Consider the following 26,744-nt stretch of genomic DNA (forward strand, 5'->3'; position numbering starts at 1 on the left):
AATCGGCAAACATTTGCAAGAAATTCGGGCTATTTATGTCAAAAGTAAAAAACCCTGTATTTTGAAATGTGCTATTTGGCCTAATTCAAAAGAAGCAGAAATATTTCTATTTTTAAAAGTAATACATTAAGTATATTGCAGTTGTTAAGTTAGAACCTATAGAGTTTCAGAGGGTAACAATTTAGTCCTTTAAAACTGGCCTTTTTAAAGTATCAGGGGAATCTTAGGCATATATAATGTTTGCTATACATAACAGATCTGTGTACTTTTACCTGAGTCATCACCCTCCTACTTGTAATGCTATTTGTTTACTTAAAACCAAAACGCAAGTCTCTGGTGAAGCCATTGCCGTAAGCAAACTTTGAGCAGTTCGACCAGTGCAATCATTTCTCTGAGGGGCCCGAACTGTGTAAATTCTCATCCCCATTAGTAAACACCCCAGGGTGTGCCAAGAAAGCCAAAGAAAATGACACTAAGTTTAGGGTTTTAAAAAATTTTCTTTTAAAACAAAGATGCTTTTTCTCCCTCTGACAGTAACGTTTCCCTCCAAAAACACTTTTCTGCGTAGTTTCCTGTGACTTTATAAAAAGCATGTGCTGAGCTCTTTATTCAGAAAACTGCCCTTCTACAAATAGAGAAAATGATGCTCTTAGGAGGCTGAAGTCCTCTGTCAACTGACATTTGGCTGCTGGTTGTTGCACCAGCCTGATTATGATCTGACAGCCCCTGTATTTGACTCACTGACAACTAAATGTGTGGACCAATGTGACCGACTGTAGGAGCCATGACTGCTACTTAGCATAACAGGGTGAAAATGTCACTGGGGCCCCTGCAACTCAGAGAACTATTCCAGGAAAAGTCTGGAGTGAGCTTTGTGAAGGCTGGGCTGAGCGGTGTTTTTGTGAGCAGGGATAAGCAGGCAGTGTCTGCCACTCACAAAGGGGCAGAAGACAAAACCCTGATGGGATATGCTCCATAGATCACAAGTGAGAGGATGCACTGGCTTTGCTGACCTTATGGAGCAACAGAGGGTGAGTTTCCAGAGGACCAGAAGAACAGCAACACTGTCTTCACATTGGTGATGTTACCAAACTCTGCAGGGGTCAACCCCTCTACTAAACTTTTATGATCTGTAAGTGGTTCACTTTCCTCAATAGACTAATATTTCCACAGCACTCATCAAGATAGAAATCAAGCAACTCCACATATGAGTCAATGTTTTCTAAATAATTTTATTTTGGACTTGCTGAGTGCACTCACACAGTGAGATGTCAGTACCGGTAAGAATGGTAAATACAACACCCACAGTGTGTCACCAATGTCAGACTAAACAGTTTTCTATTCTGAACAAGAGGCTACTTTGTTCCCAATACCTGCTCCTGTCCTCAGGAGCCAGCAAATGAGTTGTGGCCCTTCTCTGGACTATTTGGCCCCTGATGGTGCCTTGCCTTGCCAGGCTCCAGGGCAGACAGCTTGGGAGGCCAACTTCTCACCCCCAACTGACAGCTGAGGGTGGAAAAGAAAATATGACTATAACTCCATAATATCCATCAGTGACCAAGTTATGTTCAGACTAATACTGTACCGGTGATCCAGAAAAAAACCCAAACTCTCCTGATTTTCTTGGCATCCTGGCAGTATAGTGGCTGGAGTGGATGGTGGCAGTACCCTGCTGTTTTACTGAAGTCTTCCTGCAGTCCTGAGGTTCAAAGACTTTCCAGGGTAGTTCTAAACCACTCTTCTCCTTTGGTTCCAATAGGCCCCCAACCATCTGGGCTGCAGATCAGTGTTTGAAGTACCGTGCAAAAAAGCTCTGTGTTTCTTGCCCTGGTGAATAGATAAGAATAAAGGTCAACAAACTCAGAGTCAGATGAAGCAAGAAAGAGTGTATTCCAAGGACTCTGCTCTGTGCCCTGGCTCCAGCTGCCAGGCACTTAAACCTACAGGCTGTGAGCAAGAGATGGCATGTAAAATATGAGAGGTGGCCAAGTTTATTTAATATGTTGGCTTTTCCACTGCTTTTAGCACTGTTATCAGAACACTTAATTTAGTTACATGGAGCAAAATGGAAAAACAGTAGTGAACATAAAATGAAAAAGCTACTTCCAAGTAGCTTCCAAATCAACAATTAGTCCCTTTGCATTGCTGGAAATCTAATAAGGCACTGATTACATATAGGACTGATGAGTTTTAAAACATGCTCAGCTTCAGCTTTTACATACATATTGCTTAAAAAGCCTTGGGGCAGGAAAATATGAAGTCATCCTGTCAGGACCTCAGCACAGATACCACTAGGTCTTTTGAACTGGCTGCTCAAAGGCTTTCTCTCTGTTCCCACATGGCAGCTGAGAAATGGCCAGCTCTGTGAGCTTGGGGGTTGTTTTTCTCAGTCATTTTTTTGGGGTGGGACCACTGTAACTAGATAGCTAATCAGCCCTCCAGCATGGGATAGTCCAGCTAATGGGAAATCTCAAGTAAGGCAAGTCATGTGGCAAGTCCCAGGGAGCATGACAGCAGCCACCAGCTGAGATCCACAGAGCTTACCAGAACTGCAGGCTCCGTGAGGATTTGCTCTCCTGACTGGTGTTTCCAGGGGCCTGAGAAGCCAGGCTTATCCATGTGCTTTGCCAAAGAGTGAGACTTGACACATAAAAGAAGAGAGGCCTTACTTAATCAGAACTTAGACAGACAAATTGGATGTGCTTCCCAGAGCCACACACCACCCTTTCCTCCTGTAGTTGCTTGAATATAGCATGACCAGAGAGTGCTGGAGACCTGTGAGCTCATGTCAAAACTGCCTAGAACATGAAATTGAACAATGGTCAGCTCTTTGCTCCCATGATGGCTTGATCCTGTATATAACCAGGATGGGCAGCTACTCTCTGGGATCGTCTCAAACTATAGCATCCTGTGCAGATACAGGCACAGCATGACTTGCTACCTGCACTCTATCTCTAGCTTTTCAACTCTTTGTGCCCTGCCCTCCCTTCTGACTCTCTATTAGTTTGCATTTTGGACAACAGTGAAATCCAGCCTCTTCACCCATTCTTTCTCCCACTTCTCTTCATCATGTGTCCTTACTACTTGCCTTGTTGCCAGCTCTGGCACTGCTCCAATTACAGAAAAGAATAAGCCAATTCAACTCACAAGAACAACAAAGAATTAAGTCATGACAAGTAAATAGGGAGAGAGAGGAATGTGGAAATGGGGATGGATAGGAAGGGGAATTGGATGGAAGGATAGCAAAGACCTCTCTGTGGAAGACAGACTTTAACTTGATTTGGTGGTCAGAGGTTACTGGTGGAGTTGGTATCACAGCTTGGGCTACGTGCAGATATTACCTATTTAAAGAGCAATGTTCCAATATTGATTGATTGACTGACTGATGCTGTGTCACAAGAAGGCTGTACTTGGGAAAGCATACAGCTTCCAAGTCCTGCCTTTCTGAGCATTTCTCATCCAGAAGAATCGCAGCTAAAGGAGGAAATCCAAAACTGTCAGTCAAGGCATGATGCAAACTGATCTTTCAGCTTGCTGGATCAGCTGAGCAAGAGATTTGAACACTAATGTTGGGAGACCTTTAGAGGCCCTTTTAGAAGGCAAACGACCTCTTTAAAATGTTATGCCTCCCTCTAAGCAGGACATTTAGAAAGCAATTTGAAATCACTCCCACAAGTGTTCAGCCCTGTTTGAAGCATGACCAGCTACAGTAACTTGTGCAGCACAAAAGCCAGCAAGGGACAAGGGAGAATGTCAGCCTTGAAGTATTTGCTACAAAATATACTAAAAAAAAAAAGAGTTACGTTCCCCAAATCCTTCTGAAGCAAAGCCAAGGGGAACTGCACCAGCCTGCTACGGTATGCTGGCACTCAGGTTGCCATTTGACACTCCCTGAGTTTCCTTCCTCCTCTTTGCAGTTTTGTTTCATTAGCAGGTGAGTGCCAGCGGGGAGGGGGAAGTTGATGTCAGCATCTGTACCAGGGCTGGGGTGGGCGCTGGTGTAGGCTTGCAAGTGAAGCAGTCAAGAATCACAAGGTAACTTGGTAAATGCGAAGGCAGGAATTCAAATGAATGTAACAAGGTCCGATGAAAAGAGAGTATTTCATCTTCCGTGTTTTTTTCCTGATTTTTCTCCTACCAGAGTCCTCTGGCAGTGTGTCCAAGTACAAGTATTGCATCATCTGAATGGACGCCTTGGTGATTCAAAGCTCCCAGGACCCTGAAGGGCAAAGGAGCTGCACAGCAGCTTTAAACAAATTAACACTTTCATGGGAGTTGTTCCTGTTTATGTCAAGAAAGAACTTTTCCTTGAGAGGAGATGAAAGGTCTCCAGCGTTTTGTGCAAACCATCCATCTATCCTCACCACAGCTTGTAAAGTATGTGCTGGGACTGACCTCAGGCTCATCTAGGAAATAGCAGTAATGGCTATTGTTAGTGGGAGGCTGGAGCTGATGCGTGTTAAGCTGTTATTGTACACTGAGCCCTTCTTCCCCTTCGTTCCCATCAGGATGCGCTCCAACCCAAGCATGGTCCTGGTTCCTGATTGCATGTTGTGAAATGCTATGTCACTCCCGCATGAGCTGGTTCATCTCACAGGCTGTAGAGAAACAGGGAAAATAAAAGAAGCATTTTCTGTCAGTTAAGTGAGCTGAATTGGTTCATCAAATGGTCAGAGGAACAGTAGAGCTGGCATTAGGTGGGCGTGAACGCCACTGCCCAGAAGCGAGAGGAAACTCTCTGCCCTGTTTCAGTGGTAATAAGCTATTCACTAAGGCACCTTGTGAAACCCTGCTCTCTGATGCAGTGATAAAATTGCTCATTTTGTCGCTTCCTGGCACAGTTCTGTGAAAATGATCTGTATTAGCCTCAGGGATTTTCATAGATCTTTTTTCTAGATCATTTTGAGAGTGAGAAGAGGGGGGGACAAAACGTGTCACACTGTTGGCAGGTCTGAAGAGACAATAATCTCCATGTAAGTGTGAGAGGGATAAAGAAATATCCTCTTAGCCCTGTTTGTCTGTGGCCTGGACAACATCTCTGACTGTGCCCCACGGGTACAGTCAAGCAGTATACTTGAACTGGGCTGAAAGATAACTACTGCCAAAACGTGCCAGGCAGCCTCTCTCGGCTTTCCACTTTGGTGCACTCCTGCTGTTTCCCTTGAAGCAGTACTGGTGCTCGTCTTGATTCTGCAGTGAGGAGGTCAAGGAGTTAATACGGGTAAAACAATCCCACAGGAAGAAAATGGAGATTTTTCTGCTCACTGAGATCAATCAGGTAATGGTGAAGTCAGACAAACTCCAGATCCAGCATAAAGAGCACAACCCTTTCAGCAGCAGCTGCTGCAATGAGTGGCACAGCTTCATCATCAAGAGCTGTAGGTAGCAAACACATTGCACTTGCACTCCCGTTTGAATATAGAGCACCTGCCTCATCAAACATAGTCTATCTATTTACTATAGCTGATATATCCAGCACTATGATATTTAGGGTCCGGATTCAATGAAGTTCAATAAGGTGATGCCAAGATATTTTCCAGAACACCATACTGAACATGGGTACATGTACAAAGTTTAGAAAACTTAAGCAAGTGAAACAAAATGAGCTCAGTTCATTGATCTGCTTTGGGTAATGGGCATCCCTTCAAAACCCATGAATTTCAGCTTTAGCTTTTCAAATAGTGGACAACAAAGTTTCTTGTTTGTTTGCTGTGTGCTTTTATTCTGGGTTTTGCCTTTTAAGTTTGTGTCAGTATTTAGTGGCCTTTTGTGGACTGCGTCTTGCTGGACTGAATAGGATCCTAAGGAAATGATTCTGTAAAACCCAATTTATGGTCGGAGCACCAAGAGGGTCAGCCCTGAAATGGAAAGCAGTTCTCAGCCCCTGCTCTGACAATCTGCTAATTAGTCCAGACACTGTTGAAAGGATATTTGAGACTTCCACTGCCGGACATATATCAGTATCACATTCTATAGGAGAGTTCAAGGACGCCTATAGAAAGTTTATGATTTGCATTAAGGGCTTTGTGGGTTTCTATGCTTTCCCTGCCTTGTTTTGTTCCTATGGCTAAGGTAGTACCCAAACTTCCCACCCCACCTTCCCTTCCCCACCAGATAAGGTCTTTGGCTCACATTGTAATGTAAATAGATGCCGAATACGTGGCCAGAATAATTAAGCTTTAAAATTCTAGCCGAAGATCCATTGTCACACAAAACGGACCATACAGATAAGAAGAAGGTAATCCAGAACAGCCTTTTACTATCTGCACTTAACCATAAAGGCTGGCCAGGATTAGGTGTTTCTACAGGAACTAGAGCATTTGTAAACATAGCACTAAGCAGCTGCTAATGCTTTTTGCTCACAGCTCTGGGCCAGAGCCCATTTATTGTGTTCCTTCACTCCTTTGCTTTCTAAAACACCGTTACAAAAGGCCACAGGACTTTTCTGCTATCGAATCAGTACAGTGGTTCATCCTCAATAGCAGGCCTAATAAGTATGCTTGTGCAACTTTCTGTTATCTCATGAAATCCTATGGATGGTGTTGTCAAATTGCTACAATTCTTAGTTATCTATGTGTGGTAAGACTGTCTAATTATGATATAATTTCTAAGTAAACAGTCCAAGTGAGTTAACTTCACATTGGTCAAAAACATATTCAGTAAAACAAAGCTAAACAGACTTAGCACAAAAGATATTGAAAGATAATACAGAACATATATGACTTCACATCCCACCCCCACTCCCAATTAATAGTTTATTTCACGGATCTGGGCTCAATTTACAAAGAGAAGAGTGACTTCAGTGCTTATAATATTGCTAACATCAGAGTATCATTTTTGGTATGCACAGTGTACAGAAATAAATCTGCTTTACTTCTTGTATATTTTACAATTTTTTGCTAGATGATGATACATTATTCAAACTTGAGTTTTTGAGTTTGTGAAGACTCTGATTTTCTATACCCAGTGGTTTACAATCTGTAGGATGAGGAAAGACTATTGTCTCATTTGACTGAGAGAGCACAGACACAAACAAGTTTAGACGGGAATTTAATATTACATATAACCTAGTGTAACTGGGAGCTGCTGTTCTGCAGTCCTGCTGCACTGCCCACCCATCTCCCTGCACTGCATACAGCAGTTGCACAACTGTAACCAGGTCACCTTAACAAGCTGATGAAATGGAAAATGATGGCTTTTGGCTGTGTTGGTTTTCAAGTGGATCAGCTCACAGAAACGACTGCCCCAGTGGCCCCAGCACAAGTGCAGTGCAAGGCAAACAGACTGTGTCAGGGGGAATGCAAGGAAAAGATGAGGGTGACACTCACCTTGAGCCTTGCAGCTCACGCTCACCAGTTATTCACGTGCAGTGTCAAACTGATTCACCAGCAAGCTGAAAGAAGACCTGGCCAGAAGTGCAGCTCCCTCATACCATCTTGGTGCCACCAGAGCTACGAACACTTTCAGTTGTTCCATGGGTTTCACTGAATTATTTGTGAAGCCAGAGTGGGGGTTAGTGGTCCACCCTTTTGGAGCTTTAAAATATTTTAAAAATTTAACCAAACCTTGCCTTATGAGCATATTTTGTCTTCACATACACAGTGAAATACACAGCAGCATGGTTTTGTGCCAGAGCTTTACAAACTTCATAATATCAAACAGTTTCTTAAAACATTTACAACATTTAAAAAAGCACCCATATATTTGGTGTCAGGTCAGGATATTAGCTGATATAGTTTGAGAAATACCTACTGATGCTGCAACTATATTTCAGAATCTTTTAAAAGTGTAATGAAACTTCCTCAAAGGGTAAGACTTCCAAAGTTGCAAATGATCATTTAGACCTTTTCCTTTCTTTCTCTCTTTTTTTTTTCTCGTTTAAATGACAGCTCAAGAAATGATTCTCAGTCACAACCCAGGAAAAAGATGTGGGTGAAGAAGTAATCTGATTTTTTGGTTTTGGTTTTATTATTTTGTGGAGGGGCGGGCATGGGATGGGATGGGGTGGGGGGTTGAGGGGAGAGGGGAGGAGGAATGGGGCAAATATGGTATGAAGATGAGGGTGCCTGGGTGTTGATGGGAAGGTTATGGTCACTTACAATGAATTTCAAGTTTGAAGGAAAAGACTTATAACTTCCAAAATGCTAGATCTCTAATGCTTCATGCTTCTCTGCTTCTTCCAAACTTAAGCACACATTTAACCCTGAGTAAAGAAAAGTTTTCTCTAGTAAATAACACACAATTAGGCCCTTAAAGATATTTGTAAATCAGGCAGTTTTTATTAAGGCAACATGGAGTTAAAACACTGAAGCCTTGCTTGTAAAGCTCTTTTCAACTCCAAGTACTAAGGTTTGGGTTTTGTTACTTTACCCCCCACCTCCACCCTTTTGCAACTGGGGTCAAAAAAGCCCTGCAGGGCAGCATGGTTTGCGCATGCCTGCCAGGCAGCTCCCATAGCCTAAATTACCAGTAAAAGGACTAGAAATCTGAATGCAGGTTTGTGTAGGGTGGCAGCAGTTTGGATGAGGGGATGCATTAAAACCCATTAAACTCCACGTGTTCCGTGAAGCACAATTCTCTTTTATCTTTCTTCTCTCCACCACGCGGAGACTAAAGAGCTCATCTCCATAGGACTGGGGAAGCAAAGTCTTCCACAGGCTTTACTTGTTTCTGACCCTGTGCTCTCTCTCACAGTATCTGCTGTGGCTTTACAAATTTTATTGGGAACTTTTAAAATGTTTTAAGCATCTTTGGAAGAATCTGATAAATATACGTGAATAGCTCAAAAGAAAAATACAAAACATTTTGTGATCTCCTCAAAAGTTTCTAAGATTTTACTTCACTTACGTATTAGAGATGGGCTGTTTCTCTGAATAGTGATTTTTTCCTTTTACTTGACAATACATTTCCTTCAATGACTTGTGGAAGTCCTTAATATTATCTGCTGTAATGAAACAACAAGTCTGGGTGGGACGTCTCTAGTATATAAACGTTCAGTCTCTTTATTTCTTCCTTGGACAAATAAAACCACACAAACCAGCCCGCTGCAAGCTGGATAAACCTTTCACATAATGAATTGTTTTATGCAGAGGGCTTCTGAGGGGGGCAAAAACTTAAATGTGGTTACTATGTCAACAAACGACGGGATTTAGGCATTTTTCTCAAGGACTTAAGTCTGCAGAAGGCTGAGGGAGAATTTATGGAGCGTGTTGTGCTGACACTCTTCCAGCTCTTCCTCCCCCCGAGCGGAGTAGGCAGAGGAACGGCTCCGGGGGCGGTGGCGCCTTCGGGGACCCCTGAGCACTCGGAGCAGCCGGAGAGAGCTGGGACTCCTTGCGGAGGGCAACCCGGCTGCTCGGAGGGGAGGTTCGGGGGAGAATGAGAGCACCCCTGCTTTTCTTTGTGCTGAGTGGAGATCCTTATTTGTTTTGTTTGGGAAAGATTTGTACATGCAAACGTCTGCTGCGCTTTCTGAGGAGTCGGAAGAGAGGTAAGGCATCTATTTTCTCTCATGAATTTCCTTTCGTGCTCTTTCCCCCTTCCCTCCCCAAGTTATGAGCGCCCACCAGCATCCCGGTTCTCCGGGTGTGATCGCCGCTGCCGCGTCCCAAAGGTGGCTCCGGAGGCAGCCAGGTGGGAGCGGGGGCTCCACGGGCTGCCAGGCGCACCTCTCCGAGCTGCCATGTCGCAGAGGTAGCTCCGGAGGCACCCAGGCCGGGGAGAGAGCTCTGCGGGCTGGCAGGTACACCCCCTGGAGCGGAGCCTCGGCCGCAGCCGTAGGGATGTGCGGCTCTGGGGTCCCGTGGGACTGTGGCCCGTGGAAAAGCCTGAAATGTAATCCACAGTCGAGTGATGCTATCCGCAGTTTGAGGTTATTTGGGGGTCATGAGTGCTTGTGTTAAATTTTATTATTGCATGAGATAGGTCTTGTGTGTTCGTGAGGTCATTATTGTTCATGCCTGATCTGCTAGTATTAGAAATTAGTTAGGATGAGTGAGGAATGGTAGAAGTTGCTGAGGGGGATTCAGTGCTGTCTAGGGCGTGAGGAGATGTGCAGGAAGCTGCCCGTTTGTAGCTGGAGTTGTTCTGTGCAGATGTTTCACCGTCCTTCTGTGCAGCTGCCCACATGTCATCCTTCCTTTTCCTGCATAGATCTCTGGCAATTCCCCTACCCCATCCTTATGTATCACAGCTAGTCTCATTTGGGCTAGTTTGCTCATGGGATTTTGGAATTCAACACTCAAGCACATTTTTTTACTGTGAAAGTGAAGCCAGTGTGTAGCATTTTCTGCTTCATCTACACCCGTAAACTCTGAGTCTTAAAAAGCTTCTGCCTCCTCAACTCTGTATAACAGAAACACATGGGGCCTCATGTACCAAACCACAGAAAATCCATCTTAGTGATTCTGTAGGAAAAGAACAGCTTTGTGGAAAGATCAATAAACACAACCAGTTGCTCCAAAAGTCATAAAATGGAAAGACTCCTCAAAATAAAATGTGTGGAAGGGAACCCTGGCTCCAGACACTGCAGGAGAACTCCTGGGAAATGCAGTAATTAGTGGGAAGCTTCAGACTTGTTTTCTTTCAGTGGTTCCACACATACAAATATTTGGTTTAGGAGAGGAAATCACAGTGGCAGGAAGAAATACTTACCTGTGGAAAAGGAGAGCTTTTTTACGCTTAATGCATTGGAGAAATTGTTCATGAATGGTTTATATCAGTGAAAATAAAACACTCCCAGTGCTGCCAAGGCCACAGACCTCAGGTGAGCTGTGTATATATATATGCTGGCTGGTCCTGTGAGCTGAAAGTGTCTGGGGCTACTTCGGTTTTATTCACTCTTAAAAAAAAAAAAAGAATGGAAAACTCTTTCAGTGAAATTTTCCTTTTTCTACATGCCTTTTAGACATTACTGCAGCTCTTTGCTCCTTTGCATGTTTCCCTAAGTTTTCCCTCACTGCCAGAGAGAGGAATCCTTTGGGAAGGCCCAGCTTCTCCTTGCTGGATCTCTCTTGCCTCTCCCTAACCACCTGGAAGCCCCTCTGCCCTCTTCGCAGATGTTTCCTTCCCATCACTTGCTCTCCTCAACTTCTGGTGTGGTGGTCTTTCCCCATCGCTCTCACATCTCATCCAGCCTGGTCCACTCCTGCTGTCCCAGCTGAATCCTGCTGCTGCTTTCATGTGTGCTCACACTGGCAGGCCTGTGCCACTTTCTCCTGGCTCTGTCACCATTTTGGGGACCCTTGTTTCTTTCGGGCTTTACCTGAGAGCACCCCGTCATGACAAGTTTCCTAAGGAATGCCTCAGGCTCCACCGTGATGTCCTGTGAGGGAGAAATTGCTGCCTTGGGTTCTAGCTTTGTTGCTGGCAGAGTATGCAGGATTAGCAAAGCTGCAGATGACACTAAGTTAGGGGGGAGTGTCAATCAGCCGGAAGGCAGGAGGGCTCTGCAGAGGGACCTGGACAGACTGGCGAGTTGGGCTAATTCCAACGGGATGAGGTTCAACAAGGCCAAGGGCCGGGTCCTGCACTTTGGCCACAACAACCCCATGCAGCACTACAGGCTGGGGACAGAGTGGCTGGAGAGCAACCAGGCAGAAAATGACCTGGGAGTTTGGATTGACAGGAAGCTAAACAGGAGCCAGCAGTGTGCCCAGGTGGCCAAGAAGGCCAATGGCATCCTGGCCTGGATCAGGAACAGTGTGGCCAGCAGGTCCAGGGAAATGATTCTTCCCCTGTACTCAGCACTGGTGAGGCCACACCTGGAGTACTGTGTCCAGTTCTGGGCCCCTCAGTTCAGGAAGGATGTTGAGATGCTGGAACAGGTCCAGAGAAGAGTGACAAGGCTGGTGAAGGGACTTGAACACAAGTCCTATGAGGAGAGGCTGAGGGAGCTGGGGTTGTTTAGCCTGGAGAAGAGGAGGCTCAGGGGAGACCTCATCACTCTCTACAACTACCTGAAAGGAGGTTGTAGCCAGGTGGGGGTTCGTCTCTTCTCTCAGGCAACCAGCAGTAGGACAAGAGGGCACAGTCTTAAGCTGTGCCTGGGCAGGTTTAGGTTAGATATTAGGAAGAAATTTTTTACAGAGAGGGTAATCAGGCATTGGAATGGTCTGCCCAGGGAAGTGGTGGATTCTCCGTCCCTGGAGGTTTTTAAGATGAGACTGGATGTGGCACTTAGTGCCATGGTGGTAGTGGATCAAGGGTTGAACTTGATGCTCTCAGGGGTCTTTTCCAACCCGGCTGATTCTATGATTCTATGATTCATGCAAAGCTCTGAGTGCATTTACTCCACACAAGTAGCTGTAGAAGTGACCAGAGGTTCCACTGCCTCTACAGAGCTTAACATAAGAAGGGTTGCTTTTCTTCCCTTCCCTTTCACATTTCTTCTTGAAGCTTTCTGACAGCTCTGTGCCCATGAGCTTAGGTCTTGAGGTGTGACTGATAGACAAATTAAGATTTCTAGATGGTTAAAAGCTAAATCCTAAAACTAGAATAATTTGTGTTGTGTAGGGATTTGTACACATGTGAAAACTTATCAGTAAAATTATGGCATTAAGTTACACCTCTTCACTCAAGTAAGGATTTGCAAGGGGATCAGAGGGAGTGGTTGAGACCCTACATCTCCCCTGGTTGCAGCACATGTTCTGTGCTATGTGCCAAGGCCATCAGTCTCTTCTGTCATTTCCTTCCACAGACCCCAATACTGAGCCCTTGGAAGCACCACTAGTGACCAGCTACCAGCTGGATGTAACTCCATTTGCCACTACACTCTGGCTTCAGCCATCTAGTTTTCACCCAGCAAACAGTGCACCTGTTCACACCATGAATAGCCATTTTTCCCAGGAAAAGACAAAAAAACATGGCTGCACTGAGTGGTGTGGATACTTGTGATGATCTGATCTAATTTCCTGGTTGGAGATACAGGAATCCTGGAAAGCTGTAGAAAGCCATACACTTCTGCCCATGGACAGGAATTTTGTCTCATGGACATGATGGACTATGCTCCCTAAAGCTTTGGACTTGCTGTGTGTCCATAATGCATCACATTCCATGTGCAGGATGTTCACATGCATGGCAGCAGCACACCTGAGGGTCTTGTTGGCTCATTGTAGCCTCTGGTGGGCTCAGTCACCTGTCATCTAGAAATTCTTGGCAAATGGTCTAATTCCTCCTTTTCCGATCAGACGAAATTTCGGGATGGAAGAATGTACTATTTGAGCAGGTAAGGCTAATAAGAGAATTTAAAACCATGTTAGTTTTTCCTTGCCTGCCTCTTTCATGCTTTTAGGTGAAGCAACTTGATGGGCATAATTCCTGAAGACATGGTACACCAATTAGATGCACTTCTCAGGGAGAGCTGGAAATGAAGATTTTCTTGTAGGCATTATAAATCCTTTCCAAAGTCTTTTTCCTTTTTGTGGATTAGTACAATCAGCAACCAAATATCAGATGAATGAAGAACAATCAAATATGCCAAAATTGTGAGTGACTAATTGGTACTTGTCGCATTTCTTCCAGTTTGCAATGTCATCACTGATAGTGGCATTACATGTCATCTGTTCTCAGAGGGGCCACAAATCTACCTGGAGAATCACTTATCTAGTTACATGCTTTTGTTTCTCCTCTCGTAAGAATGCTAACATGTTGTCCTATGAGGTTTGAAAAGAACAAAATCTATTTGCCGTATCTCTTTCAGTCTGCGTTTCTTGTGCAGTTTGTGTCATCTTAATACAGCTGCCCTTTCGATTCCAAAACACAAGGAACAGTGTAGTTTGCCAGTCCTTGATGATGTTCTCTCTGCATATTCTGCTTCAGAGTCATAGAAGGACATAAGCAGAACACATTTCCAAGAGTTTATGAAGCAGCTGCGAAAAACTAAAGCTGTTACTTGGATAAAAAGTTGGTGTCTCTTAATGAGCTGCATGAATGCTTTTCACATAGAATACTTAAAGGGGAGGGGTTGAGGGGAAATTATTTATGATTATTAGAATAATTTAATGTGACTATATCAGAAATATTTCTGTTTTGTGAGGCTTGAAAAATTGTTATTGTGAGCAAATGAGGATGCAGTATCTTTATCTATTTCCTGCCCAATTAATGGTTCCAAATATTGGAATTTCGAGTGTTTTTTTAAAGAAAATAATAATTATGTAATTGCAGATCAGCAGACAGGAGATCCAGAAATTTTATATTTCATGAAATAGTGCCATTGTAGTCTATTCAACACAATAGTAAGTGTCAAAGACATAACTGTTTATGGGAAAATGAAGTCCCTAGGAGCTGAACACTGTAATGCTTTTCCTGCCTGCTGCGATACAGCAGACTGCCACACCTGTATGTGTCCCAGCCAAGGGGAAAAGGTCAAGGGCTGAGAAAAGGACTAGAATAAGGCCATAGAGGGTTTTAATTAGAGGATTTTAACAAGCTTCCCAACTAGATGAGAATTTCAGCTGTGGGTGAGCTCCTGTGGCAGTATAGAGCAACAGCAGCAGTAATCTTCATATGCTCCATGAAGCATGGATGGCTTTTGAATGGCAGTTGTGTAATGAATTGATTTAGTAGGAGCAGGCTCAACACCCTTTCTGCAACTGTCAAAAGCAACCCCATCTTCCAGGAAATCAGTGTATACTTTGCACTGTTGGGGTAGCAGACACATAGTTTGCCGATAGAGAAACCTCCAGTTTTATAAGGCAATATATTCAAAAGTTAGCCAAGACAATGTGAATCTCCACTGTGTAAAACTAGTAGCCCAAATTGCGCAACCTGAACCATTGAAATGTTATTTAAGTTGTCTTCGTCTGATTTAGATTTAAGCAAACTATCTGGCACAACTGGCCAATCAGTAAAGTGAAGCAAAAAGAAAAATCACACAAGTTTGAATCTGCTGATTCAGATATTTTATTAGTAGTTGTGACAGGTTTGTCGCTCTGTGTAGTGCTTTAGTGGCTGGCACCACTTATTAAGAGAAAAGAGATTTTTTTTCCTGCCGGTTCTCTCTAGTGCATAGTAGAATTGCAAAATACTGAGATAAGCATGGAGTGAAGGATTGACTCTGGCTCATGTCTTGCGTGTTTAGGTCTTACACTGTATTAATCTAAGAATGCTATGATCAATAATTACATATACACAAGTACAAAGACACACATATGATTTTAATGACAAAACACCAGGCAGAGGTAGTAGGCCGGTGACGAGAATGTGAAGGGTATTATGTTATATTGGTTGTAAGTCTTCCCTTTGACCTTCCTGGCAGACTTTAAATAACTCCTACATGATAAACCCTATGTGCATGAGAAGAGGTGTGACTATAGATCTTAGGGCATTAAGAGTGCCCAGTTGAGTGGCTCTGTGCTGGGCAAGGTGAGGGCTAGAAGAGCAGAAGCTTTTTTTGGCTTTTCAGGTATATTTGTATCCTTTACCTATGAACTTTGGGGGAAAAGGCAGGCCAAATTGATTCTTTGGGTATCTAGAGGTATCTAGTGGTGATGAATGACTACGTACCACCAAGATAAAAAGCCCATGGAGAAAAAAAACAGTGAAAACTGCTGAGTTCCCCCAAATAGGGAATGGTCTGCATCAGGAAGAAGCAGGGAGGTAAACTGTCTGTGACTCAGACTTCATTATTTCTGCAAGGTTTGTTTCTCTATAAGAACATGTTACTCTACAATAACTGTGTTTTCTGTCAATGATTCCTAGTCTGTAGCTCCCTACAGAACAGACCTTTTAAACTACAAGACAGGGAGAAGGGGTCATGGTTGCTCAGGGGATGATAGCCCAGTATCCCTGCAGAGGCAAAGCACTGTTTTATTACAGGCACAGTGAGTGATCTCTTTGAGCCTCAGTGGTGTTTGCCCTTACTGCTACATTTATAACGATCATCACATCACTTTTTTCTCCACCTGGATCCCTGATTGATCCCTGAAATTGCCTAACCTTCCTCTCTTCACTGTGCGCAGCTACTGTTCCTGTCTCCTGTCATCTACTTCTTTATGGTACACAATTCCTCCTCACTTGGAATGAAGCACCCTATCTCTCAGCCAATTCTGCCTTCAGATTTGACTGTAAAATCTTATGAAGTTCAGAGTCAGACTAAAGAGTTGTTTAATTTCCCAGGCAAATCTCCTCTTTTCTTAATATAAGCATCACATTTTCTGTTCTTCATTCACATGGTTATCAGTGTCTACTGGAAACACTTCTTAATCATTCTTGATAATGCACATGAAATGTCTAATTTTGGTTAATTCTCTGTTCTGAGAGAGACAGTTGTTTGTATTATTTCATCTTTTGAGAATTTGATTTTGCAGTTGTTCTCAAAGTATTGTATGTGTTCTGGAGAAGTTGTTTCACTTGTACTAGCTGGATAATTTTAAAGAGAAGGATAACACTTTACAGGACTAAACCCCCAATTTATCAGTGAAATACAACAGTATTCAATAGGAACAAAAAACATGGCTTACATTTGCTCCCTGAAGTGTCATTACATGAAGACAAGATAACAGATAATAATACACATTAATGTGATAAAAAGAGTTACTTACCACACAATTTTAATCCATCTCCAAGTGCAATGCAAATTTCAACAGCCAGTTTGTTAAACAAACAGCCTCCTAAATCTGTATGCTCTTATACTGTTGGCACACAGTGCCAAGTTAACAAGGAAAGCACCTACATCATTGCAAAAATTTTATGTCTGAGATATTACATCATTTAACATTCCTATATCTCTTTCACTTCTTTGTCTTCCTGGAGGGAAACTGTAAGGGAAGAAGGATGTCATGCCTCTTGCTAATGAAAAGCACCAAAATTTTTTTCAAAATTTGTCTTTGTCCAAGATCTCTGTTCAGGACACTTATTTTTTGAAACAGTAAATTTTCTTAGTATTGTTCTCACCACATGTTCCATAGCAACCTTTGATTTTGAATCAGAATAAATTTTCTGTATGCTTTGTGAGAATATTTTGAGTCTTAGGTAGGTTGACCATAAATGGAGACACAACTGTACTGAAGAGCTTGGTTTGATTAGTCATTTGGTCTAACAGTCCGATTGAGCCTGAGGTTCAGCACTCTGCACACAACTGCACAAGGTACTCAGCACACAAGAGCTGCAGCAGAAGGCTGGTATCTACAGTTTTACAGTGGATCATTTATCCTGGGTCCAGCCAGGAGCAAATTCAATCCCTGCTAATACACACGGTTCCTCCAAGCTGTGTGTTGGCTCACGGAAGGGGGAGGTGAGAGAGATTAACACTTGGACAGTATCACTTATGTCTGGGATAGGTGTCTCTGTGTTACATCTGTCCTCTGTGTGTGAGTCAGTTGGAACGTGCTTGACCTGCAGTTGCAGTTCAGCCTGTGACACCATTGCTGCTTGGCTTCAAGATGAGGCTCTTTGATCGCATCCGGAATTTTTGTTAGACAGTCAGAATGTCATATTTTGCATTTCTGTATTTGTTTTCATATTTTTATTTTGTGATATGTGAATGCTTTATGCTCCCTAAAACATACTGGATTTGATTAATTATATTAAACAAATTCAAGAGCAGTTTAACTACACTGTAACCTGGCTTTGCCTCTACACAGGGCTTACCTTACATATGCTCCTGGCCATCAGCATTGCTTTCGGGAGGCCAACTTTCCCACTGCTGTGTGCACAGGCAGCATCAAGTAAAAGATAATTTGGTGTGCAAAAAACAGCTGTCTTATTTAAAGCCAACTCATTTCTTTCATTCACCCAAACCATCCTACTGGACTCGCCCATTGAACTCTAGCTAAAAGTGACTTTGACTTACCTACTAGGCATCAGCTGCATCCTGTTAGCTTTAATAAGTAATTTATTCTTTATCTTGGTCAGCTTTTGTCATTTGTCTTCCTTGTTAAATATAGAAGTAGAGATTTTAATAAATTAATCATCCCAGTGATTTCTATTTTACTTGTATTTTATAGCTCTAGATTAAACTTGCCAGCACTGCTTACATATTCTGAAGTTGTTCTCTTTCATATGGCTTCCGTTTCCTAGGATGAGAAAATAAAGAAGGCTTTCATGCACGTGTGGCTGTAGAAAGTAAGAGTCTGTTGTAATGCCCAAAGCTCAGATGTTCAGCAACTCACTCAGGTACCCTCTTGAAGCAGCACTGCAGCAGCTGCTGAGCTTAGCCCACGTTTTGTCAGTTGTTTCCTTCCTTCTAACAATTCTTTCTAATGAAGGAAACTTTTCTACCAAAGGTCCTAGATTAATTTTTACCATGCTTGGCATTTCTGTGATGAGGAGTGTACTTCCTTATTCTCTTGTATTTTTGACTAGTTCTTAATTATGGTAATTTCATGTTCTGCTTCCATATGGAAGGACAACAGCTAAGAGCTTCAAATGAAACCAGGATCTGTCCCTGCATTAATACTGTTGCAACCAAAATGGTTTTTATAAGAAGCAGATAATGGTGTCTCTGGGCAAACTGCATGAGTAATATGCTTTAGCCAGTTAACAGACTAAATAAACCAGATTTAAATAACAATAATAACAATAATAATGAGAAGGAGGAGCATATGTTAGATTGCACCAACTAGAAAAATAAAATCAATGCAAAAGTTTAGAAGTTTAGAATTTAGAAGGCAAATCTTGTACAGAAACCTTGTTTAAAAGCAAGTTCCTGACTGATACCATCAATTTCGGAATTGGGTTACTAATGGGAAGAGTTTGGCTGTTTATGATACTACAAAATTGATGTTTGAAAATTGGCTTTTATAGATTACTGGGTTTCTGCAAAGTTCTGTCGTAGAATTTCAAATTCACTCAGAGCCAAAACAGTTTTCCTTTTGTCTTTGTCACTTGTCCTTGCTTATGACAAAGGTCAGCATTTTTAAGTATAATGATTTTGAAGCTTTTTGAAGTAAGCTATTGCCTTGTTCCAGTGTGTTAAACAGGATCTTGTAATTAAAAGTAACCTCCCACAATGAACCAAGGGCTCTGTGGTTCCTTGACACACTGGGAGGTTTGTTGCTGTGTTATTAAAACATTTTTATGTTGCTGATGGAACAGCTTAGCTATCCAGGAAGAAAATAGCTAAGCTGGCTAAATATGCCATTGTCACACTCCTGTGTAACATGCTAGAGAAAAGGTTAATATGGAATGTAATACTTCCTGGTGAACTGGCTGCTGAGAGAGGAAGAAGGAATTTTGGGGAACTGGTGGCATTCATCAGTAGAGCTTTGACTTTTCAGCTTGTAAAAAAGTTGAGTGAGTTAAATATGTTACTTAAAACCTGAATGACAGCATAAAATATGAGTAGCATGAAGAGAAGCTAGAAAAAAATCAACAGCATGCTCTTAAGGAATTAATTATTTATTTATTATTTATGTATTACAGTCATTGAGATTGTTAAAAACAAAAAATCCCCTCCTAATGGTACAAGAAGCAAGCATGACCATAATTTAAATATTTCGGCAATAGTCCAGAAACTTAACTTGCATATCTGCCTATATGTCATCTTGCCAACTGTGCTTCCCTTTCTCATTTTCTCCTGGAAACCCATCCTTCCTGTCTGTTACTTCACCTCTTTCAACACCAGTGTCTGTGGAAGCACCCAGGTTTCAGTACCCTGTGGTGAGAGTGGGTTTTCAGACACAGCATCACCTGGGCAGGAGATTAAAATCAAACCAAAAGGAATATATTTGATTTAGGCTACCAATTACTTATGGGAATTTGGTGAAATATGAGGATGTAGAATATAAAGAATTAATGAAAATAGAAAGCAAGCAGGAAAACATGTGGAAAAGTGCCCCAATAGAACTAGAAAACAGTGTATTCTGCATGCAGCCTCTGATTTAGGAATGATCTAAACTGTAGATTGCCGGAAGATAGGAAAGTAAAATAGAGGGAAAATTTTTCTGTATTCATTTTGTTTCTTATTCCTCCTTAAGCCATTTGGAGAAAAGAGAGTTGGTTAGATGTCCTTTTCGTCCAGTCTAATGCAGCAGGTCCTTCCTAACAACTTTCTCTTGAGAATGAGATTCAGAAATCTGGCTATAAATTTTGCCCTGAATCTTTCACAGTTTATTTCCAGTGCATATTTTTTATTTTAAACATTGACATCTCATCTGCTATCTTTCAAAAGAGATATATTTCTTGTATTTTATCAGCTGCATTTTAACTTCAGTGTTAGAAACTCCCTTAGTTACCATTGATAATCTCGAAGAGCTAATGTGCTTGTTGAGGGTTTTACAGTCTTCCTTATGAAACAAGCTCTTATTATTAAATAATACACATTAGCAACTTTTGCTTTTATGGATGTAGTCTGCTGTGTGTTTTCTGCATGGTGGCATGAAAAAGAGAACGAGGACGAGGGAAAATTGTAGGAACTTTTTCATCTTATTGCAAAGAAATCAGACTTTCAGGATGAAGGACAGTGGTGTTTTTTGTGCACTGACAATAGCAGAATCAAAGCAGTGTTACTCCCAAGCCCTACAAAGAATATTCCTCTGCTGAGAACTCAATCAGTACATCATTTTACCTTAGCAGCAGTGAGGTACGCAGCTTTTGGGCTGTGGAACTAATCTTCTCAAAGGCTTTAAAATATTGTTAAAAATAAACCAGGATAATTTAAAACATCTTGATGGTTGTTAATCTGCTCCCCTCTGCATCTAGTGCCCAGGCTTAATTGTCTTGTATGACCTGGTGATGAACTGGTCTTATGAATAGTGCTGTGCCTGGATCACTTTGCAGTTGCTAACCTAAATATTTGCAGGGAGGATTGCCCCTCTTTCAGGGCCTGCCTTGTATTGTGTGGGACTGTTAAGATTGAGATGCCTTAATGTAATTGATACAGCAACATGCAGACATACCTACTTTTGTCTTCCTTTCCCCCATCCCCTCTCCAGTTTATTTCTTTGGTTTTTTTCTGTGTTCTGACTACAGTTGAAGATTTGGCATGAACTGTTGGTAAGTGAACTGTGTATTCCATGTTTCTATATTTTTCAATTGAACTTCAAGCTAACAAAAAGTAGTGGATGAATGATTGTGAAAGCCAACTCTTTTATTTGCGGAACATATACAGCATGGGAAAGATGCTTTGTTTTATTAACATGTCCAAACTCTAATCACCGGTGTGAAAATATTACTCCTAGCAGTGTGTTTAGTATTCAAGCCTTCTTAAGCCTTCTTTTCTTTGGTTGAGAATGCTGGCATTGGTTGTAAAGAGTAATAGTAGTTTCCAGAGAGGAAATGATCCTCTGAAAATGTAACAGGTTTCCAACTGGGAACAATCAAAGGCAGAAATTCTACAGCCATGGGAATATTACCTAAACCATCACATGATTGAAATCCTGGTTGTTGTGGGGAAATTAAACCAGTCCCATATCTGCCAGAGTGACAACATAGCAGGGTACAAGCAATTCAGGAGGTTTCTGGAGTGCATTGAGGACAACTTCCTAACCCTAGTGACTGAGGAGCCAATGAGGAACATCACTCTGCCAAACCTCCTTATGCTTACAAACAAGAAATATGTGGTTGAGGACATGAAGGCTGGGAGCAGCTTTGGCTGTAGTGACCAATAGTGATGAAGTACAAGATCCGTTGGGGAGGAAACAGGACAAATAGCAGAATCATAGCCCTGGGCATCTTGGAGAGAAGATAGTTGGTTGACTTTCAAGAATCACCTCTTGAACGCTCCAGTCTAACGAGCAGGAAATAAAGCAAGAACGGCAGGAAGACTGCATGGATGAACAAGGAGCTCCTGACAACTCAAACATCAAATGGAAGCATACAAGAGTGTAGTGGGTCTACATGGCAGTGTTTATCTGTGGGGGGTGCAGGGCCTGACACTGCCAGACACAGGCAGTTCCAGACAGCTCCACTGTAGGACACAGCTGAGTCCGTCAGGGAAGGTGATGATGCCCTTGGGAAAATGTATTTAAGAAAGAGGCAAAACACTGCACAGACAGTGAGGAGTGAGAAAAAAAGTGTGCAAAACAGCTCTGTGAGCACCAAGGTCAGAGAAGAAGGAGGGGGAAGTGGTGCTCCAGGTACCAGAACAGACGTTCTCCTGCAGTCCATGGAGAGACCACAGTGGAGCAGGTATCCACACTGCAGGTCATGGAGAGGACCACAGTGGAAGAACTGGATGTTTCCTAAAGGAACTACCGTCCTTTAAGAGCACCCACAGGACCAGGTATTCCTGACAGGAGCTGTGGCCCTTAGAGGAACCATGCTGAAGAACTGAAGCCCATGGAGAGGACCCATGCTGGAACAGTTCTTGAAGGACAGCAACCCATGGAAAGGATCCACAACAGAGTGGAGGAAAATTGTGAAGAGGAAGGACCAGCAAAAACCTACTGTGATAGGCTGACCAGAACTGACTACAGTCCCCCATTCATTTGCGTCACTTAGGCAGGGTGGGCTTGAAGAGAGGGGAATGAAGAAATAAAGCTGAACCTGGAAAAAAAGAATGGGTAAGGGGAAAGGTGTTGTTTTAATTTGTCTTTGTTTCTCACTATCTAAACCTGTTTTAATTAGAAAAAATAAAATTTGAATAACTAAAATATTAATTGGATTAAAATTTTCCCTAAGTCAACTCTTTTGCCCGTGACAGTAACTGGTAACTGATCTCCCTGTCTTTATCTTGACCTATGACCTACTTTCCATCTTATCTTCCCCCTCCAACCCCCTATCCCCTATCCTGTTAAGGAGAGGGAGGGAGAGCATGTCTGGGTAGGCCAAGGTCAACTCACCACCAAGAGGCAGGTGACCTGGGAGGAATACAGAGGCACTGACTGAGCTTGCAGGGTTGGGGCTAGGAAAGGCAATGCTCACTGGGAATTAGATCTGGTGAGGTATATAAAGCACAACAAAGAAGGCTTCAACAAGGGAATCAGCAGTAAAAGAAAAACTAGATAAAATATGGACCTGCTGCTGAATGTGGCAGAGGACCCTTTGCTGAATGGGACAAAGGACATGGAGAAGGCTGAAGTACTCCACCTACTCCTCAGTCTTCTCCAGTAACACCAGCCTTGAGCAAATCCAGGCCCTGAGTGGTTGAGAAATGGGAGGAGGAAGACTTATCTTCAGTAGGGATCAGTTCAGGGAACATTTAAATAAAACTGAATACACAAGGCCATGGGACTTGATGGGATACACCTATGGGAGCTGGCTGATGGTGTTGCAAGGCTATTCATTACGATATTTGAAAGGTTGTGGTGACTGAAGAAGGTTTCTCAGGGCTGCAAGTCTCCAGTCTTCAAGCAGGGGAACAAGCAGGAGCTGGAGAAGTATAGGCTAATCAGTCTCAGCTCAGTCCTCAGGAAGGAGATTGATCAAATCTTCCTGGAAACCATTTCCAAACATACAAAGGACATAAAAGTGATTGGGAGTAGTCGACATGGATTTATAAGGGGAAATCATGCCTGGTCAATCTGATAGCCTACTACAACAAAATGAGCTCCTCCAAGGACAAGGGGAGAGGAGTGGGTTTTGCAAAATGTTTGACACTGTTTCTGATAACATGCTTACAGGCAAACTGATGAAGTATGGGCTAGACAAGGGGATAGTCAGGCAGACTTAAAACTGGCTGAACCACTGGGTTCTAAAACGTGTGATCAATGGCATGAAATCCATCTGGAAGCCAGTTGCTAGTGCTGTACCTGAGACATCAGTACTGCAGCCAATACTCTCCATTTTTGGCCAGGACGATGGGACAGAGCGCACATTCAGCAAGTTTGCAGGGGATACAAACCAGGAGTAGTACCTGATACAACAACTAGAGCATCTGACATATGATGAGGGGCTGAGAGAACTGGGACCGTTTGTCCTGGAGAAGAAGATGCTGAAGGGATCTTATTAATGAGTATAAATACCTGATAGCAGTGAAGCAGTAAAAGAGGATAAAGAGGACAGAGCCAGACTCTTCTCATTGGTATCCAGTAAAAAGGCAAGAGGCAATTTTCCAACCTTGTAGACTTCAAAAAATTATTTAAAACTTGACAGGCTCTGAGCAACCTGCTCTAACTGACTCTGCTTCGAGCAGAGGTGTTACACTCAGTGACCTCCACATACGTCTTCCAACTTCAAACCTTCTGTGAGGGGGGCTAGACTGGATGATCTCCAGAGGTGTCTTCCAACCTCAACCCAACCAGTTATTCAGTGAGTAGGTCTGTGAGAGATCAATTTGTGCCATGTAGTATTATTTGCATTTCCGTTTCTCCTGAAATTTCAAACCACAAAAATATGTAGTATTTTTGCATTTCCTTGCCTCCCAGGACCATGATCAAAATCAGCATTCATATGGCAACAACCTAGATGAGCACCTTGGTGAGCGATTTGAGACCAAGAAAGTTGCTTGAACTTAGCCTTTTTGATAATCTTTACTTAAAGCTTTATAGAATCAGAGGAAAGTCTTCTTAACTTTGACTCAGAAGGCTTAAAATTGTAAAAGCCCAGTCTTGCATGAGAAGAGCATGGCTGTCAGGCACTTGCTTCCTTCTATCCACTGAAGGTTTGAGCATACGTCAAACACTGTGGAGTTGTATTCCTGTCTTTATACTCTCATACAGTTAATTTTCTTGGTACTGGGATTCAGCAGAGTATTCCTCTAAAGTTAATTTAACTAATAACGGAATTCAATAATGTCTGAATTTCAGATTGTTGCATGTGACATAATATGAAGCCTCATACTTGATTATAAATTATTAATTAGGTTTTGAAAGTTATCTTGGTTATGTAAATCTATTATTAAGGAAACTGCTAGCATTTCCACTTCTAAGAAATGAATGTGATATTGCCATTAAAAATTATCATTTTGATTATTCATGGAATAATACATGGAATAATTATTCATGGAAAAGAACTGTAAGACAGAAACTAATTTCTCTTTGAATTAGTGTTCTCTTGCATTCACAATTGCAGTTAGTCTTCACATCTTTCTACTACAATTCAGAAAAAAATGCAATTAAAAGTTGATATTTCTTCTACGGAGGAAAAGGGAAGATTGAATCACATTCTAGCAGATCAGTTATATAGAACTTTGTCTTCTGTATAGGGATATACAGGAGGGAGCTGTACAGGTCCTTCTGACTGAAGAGCACAAAGCAGGGGCATTCTATATTTCTGTATGTGATGCCAGGCTCTCGAGATAAATGTGGGTCTCTGGGAAAGTGTAGTTACACCCCCACTTGTACACTACACAGCAAAAGCAGGGAGGCACGTCCCATCATTCTGGCAGGTGTCTGTCTGGTTTTCCACATTGTTCTGCTGCTGGGATAACTCTGCTCCCCACCCGCAGTGCCTGCTGTACACCCGGCTACCTTCCTGTGCCACTTCGCAGCTCTCAAAGACATAATTATACCTTTGATTTCTGCCTCTTTCATCTGCTGCAGTAAATGACCAGGTATAACTTTGGCATTTGGTTCTGCTGCTGACACCTGCAAATACTAGAGCTGGGTGATAAAGTTTTGACGTTTCTTGTTAATTTTACTTTCACAGATGTGAAATGTGAAATGTGTATTCAGTGTGTGCCACCCTGGGTCATCCATTTTGTCCACGCTGTCAGGTGCAGTTTGCTCAGAGTAGATTCTAGCTGATTACAACCAGGTCACAGTTTGCACAATATTTAACTAGAAGGCTCTGATTGCAACTTTAGATTATTTCTGCCTTGACTACTTAATTTTACTTTCACCAGCACACTCCCAATCCTTTGCTTTCATATGGTAAATATGTAGGAATGCTGCATACAAGACTCTTCAACACAAAGATTTTAAGGAAATGCTCCTGTAAATATTCTTTCATCTCTGTTACAGTTATTCCAAGTGCATGTTTAACTTGTTGATTTCACAGACCTCCGTGCAGCCCCTTGTTATATATTAACTTAAGACTCAATCCTGCAAGGTACTGACTGCTTCTGGATCATGCCAAGTCCTTTTTTCCTCCAGCAGCGTTTAAGGACTTACAGGGTGCTCAGCAGGACTGAGCCCAGAATCCAGGCAACAACAGGCTCTTTCAAAAAACAGACAGGTTTACTGGAAAAAGGTTTGTACTGTAACTGGACAATATTTTGTGCAATGGATTTTCATACATTTAGATTAAATATTATCCAGAAGAGCAGATCTTGTAGTTAGTGGCTACTGGAAGGCATAACCATTTAGGTATATATGCTGATAATTAATTGCATTTTATAATTATGGTTTTATTAGTTGTTCCAGTTAAGTGCAAACCCATGACCAAGAGTAATATTGGAAGTTTTGTGTGTTGGCTGCAGTGTGGTTTGCCCCTCTGTTAATGTGTATCTGCTTTTCAGAGTTGCAGATAATCTGTGTAGTTCATCTAGCAAAGTCAATTGAGCATTACTCATCCCTGAGCTCACACACCGTGCAACAGGGTGCTCTCCACACTATGACTTCAAGGGGATCCGACTAGCAGCGGCATCGGGGGAAAATTCCCTGGCATTACCCCAGCTTCCTGGACTCCCCTTGGGCAGAAGCACATCCAGCCATATTGCTGAGCCACTGGCGGCTGTGTGTGCCTGTGTGTTGTCACCAAGGGCACTGGGCTGGACCACTGTCCTGTACTGTCAGTCAGGCATTTTGAAAGGTAGGCTTTAACAAAGCCTGAGGGTTATAATGGGTTCTAAACTGATCTGTTGCTGACCAAATGTATCTTAATGAGACCAAGACATGGTGTAGTCTCTGCAAACTACAGTATTAACTATCACTCCTTCTTGGAAATTTGTTTTGGGTGAAGAGGGTGCCATTGGTCTTGTTGTA

The 26,744-nt window shown here is 42.4% G+C and overlaps 1 protein-coding gene across 4 annotated transcripts in view; it reads left to right on the forward strand.

Moving 5' to 3' along the window:
* The first annotated feature begins 9,276 nt into the window (after window positions 1-9,276).
* The window catches only part of SPATA13 (spermatogenesis associated 13), a 73,819-nt gene continuing 56,351 nt past the window's right edge, over window positions 9,277-26,744 (forward strand). For 3 of the 4 annotated variants that reach the window (XM_027677868.1, XM_027677872.1, XM_027677873.1), the window contains exon 1: window positions 25,918-26,010. The gene's annotated coding sequence lies outside the window, so the exon portion shown is untranslated. Of the gene's footprint in view, window positions 9,491-25,917; window positions 26,011-26,744 lie in introns of those variants that run through there. The other variant, XM_027677870.1, reaches the window with a different exon arrangement.

Source organism: Neopelma chrysocephalum, unplaced genomic scaffold (genome assembly GCF_003984885.1).
Source record: "Neopelma chrysocephalum unplaced genomic scaffold, ASM398488v2 Primary Assembly neopelma1_43, whole genome shotgun sequence".
Taxonomy (NCBI): domain Eukaryota; kingdom Metazoa; phylum Chordata; class Aves; order Passeriformes; family Pipridae; genus Neopelma; species Neopelma chrysocephalum.